Source organism: Gossypium arboreum, chromosome 10 (genome assembly GCF_025698485.1).
Source record: "Gossypium arboreum isolate Shixiya-1 chromosome 10, ASM2569848v2, whole genome shotgun sequence".
Classification (NCBI taxonomy): Eukaryota; Viridiplantae; Streptophyta; class Magnoliopsida; order Malvales; family Malvaceae; genus Gossypium; species Gossypium arboreum.
The window spans coordinates 21,211,567-21,215,101 of record NC_069079.1 but is presented as its reverse complement, the minus strand read 5'-3'; the positions used below and the strand labels follow the sequence as shown (position 1 = coordinate 21,215,101).

The window sequence follows — 3,535 nt, the reverse complement described above, 5'->3', positions numbered from 1 at the left end:
TTATGCTATTCAACTTTCAAAATTACACTTTTACCTAAAAATTTATAGTTTTTACAATTTAGTCCCTACTCAATTCACCCATCAATTGAACTAATTTTTCTCAATAAACACTTTATTTTATCATTATAAACTATTTCAAAACCTTGGATATTCTGAATTTCAACACCAACATTCAATCCACAACTTTTTCACAATTAGGTCCTAAATACCATTTTCTATCAAAATCACTTAATAAAACCACCTTAATATGAAATTAGAACTTAAATTTCATAATAATTCATCATAAAATTCCCTTACCCATCCAGGGTAACTTCCAATTTCACCAATAAAATCAAAAACTAATGAATTCTATAAGTGCACCTAATTGTAAAAGTCATAAAAACATAAAAATTATCAAGAAAAAAGCAAGAATTAAACTCACATGATGCAAAAATATAAAAAAACCAGCTTTTTCCAGACCTTCTATGGCGTTTTGGCTGAGAAAATATGAAGAGATCTCTAGATTTTTCAGTTTTGTCCTTATTTTATATGTTAAAATTGTATAATTTCCAATTTTGCCCTTATTTCCCTTATTTTTCTGCTGATTTTCTTGCCTTTGCCATCCAGTCTATTCACTTTTAGGCTTAATTTCCCTTTAAATCCTCTTTCTTTTAACACTTGAGCTATTTAATCCTTCTAGTAAATTTTATTTTTGTTACAATTTAGTCCTTTTTATTTAATTGACTACCCAAACGTTAAAATTTCTCAACAAAACTTTAATACTAACTAAATGACACTCCATAAATATTTTTATAGCTCGGTTTTCAAATTTGAGGTCTCGAGACATCATTTTTGACCCGTTTGACCTAATAAATTCTTTTAATTCCCCAAATTCACCAATTCACAAATTCTTCTAAATTCTTACTTGACTCATAAATATTAAATTACTATATTGTTTAATCTTACTTGTCAGATTTAGTGATCTCAAATCACCATTTCCGACACCACTGAAAATTAGGCTGTTACAATTAAAATTTTGTGGGTGCAAAAAGAATGGCTGATCCCTTTAATGTTAGAAATTTTTCATGCTATGGCCCTTTTATGCTCTCTTAATACTTGGAGTAATTCCTCTTTCTCCTTGGGTTGCAAGTTAGAAGCAATAATCACAGGTAATGTAGAATTATTTCCAATGAATGCGTATTCCAAGTGATTTGGCAATTGTTTAAGTTCCAATTTAGGAGGTTCTTCAATAGAGGGTTTTTGCTTAAGTTCATCGTTTGCCTTATAACCCTCATATTCCGCTTGTCTTGGGAAGGGTTTATCTGAATTTAGTTCAGCTTTTATCTTACCTATCTCAGAATCATCATCATTTACCTCCTCTCCTGGAGCAAGACACGGTTCCAACGTATCCTTATGTGCGATTTCCTGAAAAGAATCTTGAGTAGCATGATCAATAGAGTCAATAAAATAACATGAGTTATCTTGTTCCCTAGAAAATCTCATGGCATCATAAATTTGAAAAATAGTCTCCTCGTCACCTACTCTAAGTACTAGTTTACCATCACCCACATCAATAACATCCCTAGCGATAGCTAAAAATAGACGACCTAAGATTAAAGGCACTTCAACATCTTCATCCATGTCAAGCACAACGAAATCAATAGGGAATATAAATTTATCTACTTTTACAAGTACGTCCTCTATAATACCCCTAGGATATTTAACAGATCTATTAGCTAGTTGGATACTCATCCTAGTGAGTTTAGGTTCCCCAAGACCAAGTTGTTTAAACATTTTATATGTCATCAAATTAATGCTAGCGCCTAAATCAGCTAGTGCCTTATCAACATTTAGACTACCAATTAAATAGGGAATAGTAAAACTTCCTGGATCTTTCAGTTTGGTTGGTAATTTATTTTTGAGTATGGCCGAGCACTCATCGTTAAGTTCCACTATAGATGAGTCTTCAAACTTCCTTTTATTTGTTAGAGGCTCCTTTAAAAATTTTACATATGTAAGCATCTGCTATATAGTTTCAACAAAAGGTAAGTTAATATGCAGTTGTTTAAAAAGCTCAAGAAATTTACCGAATTGTGCATCCATGCGGCCTTTCTTCAACTTTGCTGGATATGGGATTGGTGGTTTATATTCCTTTGGCATTGGATTGTCATTATTTTTGGGTTTTCCCTCCTCTCCTTCGATTTTGTCAGCTTCTTGTGGTGGCTTTTTTTCAGATTCAGCTAACACTTTCCCACTCCTTAGTGTAACTGCTTTCACATGCTCTTTTGGATTGGGTTCGGTGTTACTAGGTAGACTTCCTGGTGGTCTCTCTGAAATCATCTTAGCTAACTGTCCAATTTGATTCTCGAGCCCTTGGATTGATACTTGCTGATTTTTAAGTGCAGTTTTAGTGTTCTAAAAACGGGTTTCCACTACTTAAATAAATTTTGTCATCATCTCCTCAAGGTTCGGCTTTTTCTCTTGCTGGTAAGGTTGTTGTTGGAAGCCTGGAGGGGGTGATGGTCTCTGATTCCCTTGGCCTCCCCATGAGAAATTTGGGTGGTTCCTCTAACCTACATTGTAAGTATTACTATAAGGATTATTTTGAGGTCGAGGATTATTACCCATATAATTCATTTGTTCATTCTCCATGTTGTGGCCATAGGGTGGGTATTTTGAATTGCTTGTTCCACCTCAACTTACACCGCATTGCATTACTAGACGAACCTGTGAAGAACCAAGTAAACCATCAATTTTTCTATTCAAAAGTTCTACCTGATTAGATAGCATAGTAACCGAATCGACATTAAAAAAGCTGGCTGCTTTCGTTGGCTTTTTCCTCATGACTTGCCATTGATAATTATTCAATGACATCTCTTCTATAAATTCATAGGCCTCTTCAGGTGTCTTATTATTAATAGTCCTACCAGTAGCTGCGTCAATCATTTGTCTAGTCGAAGGATTCAGGCCATTGTGAAAAGTTTGAACCTGTAGCCAAAGTGGTAGCCCATGGTGAGGGCACCTTCTCAATAGATCATTATATCTCTCTCATGCATCATAGAGTGTTTCTAAATCCATCTGCACAAAAGAAGAATTATCATTCCTTAGTTTAGCTTTTTTAGGCAGCGGGAGATATTTAAGCAAAAACTTTTCGGTTATTTGTTCCCAAGTGGTGATTGATCCTCGTGGTAACGAGTTCAACCACTGTTTAGCCTTATTCCTCAATGAAAAGGGAAATAACCGAAGGTGAATGACATCATCAGAAATGCCATTGATCTTAAAGGTGTCACAAAATTCCAAAAAGTTTACTAAATGAGTGTTTGGATCCTCGTCCTGCAAACCATCAAGATGAACAAACTGTTGTATCATTTAAATCGTGTTAGGTTTTAGTTCAAAATTATTTGCAGCAATAGCAGATCTAACTATACTCGATTTAGCTCCTGTTAAACTAGGTTTAGCATAATCATACATAGTACGAGGAACAGGATTCTAATTTACTGGGTCTGCAATAGCCATAGGAGGTAACTGATTATTTTGATTATCAACCATCTCCTCA

General features: G+C 34.4%; 1 non-coding gene across 1 annotated transcript; it reads left to right on the top strand.

Moving 5' to 3' along the window:
- The first annotated feature begins 2,983 nt into the window (after nucleotides 1–2,983).
- On the top strand, nucleotides 2,984–3,090 carry LOC128283051 (small nucleolar RNA R71). The gene has a single exon (XR_008273392.1). It is a non-coding gene; the product is annotated as a small nucleolar RNA R71 (small nucleolar RNA).
- The last annotated feature ends 445 nt before the right edge of the window (nucleotides 3,091–3,535 follow it).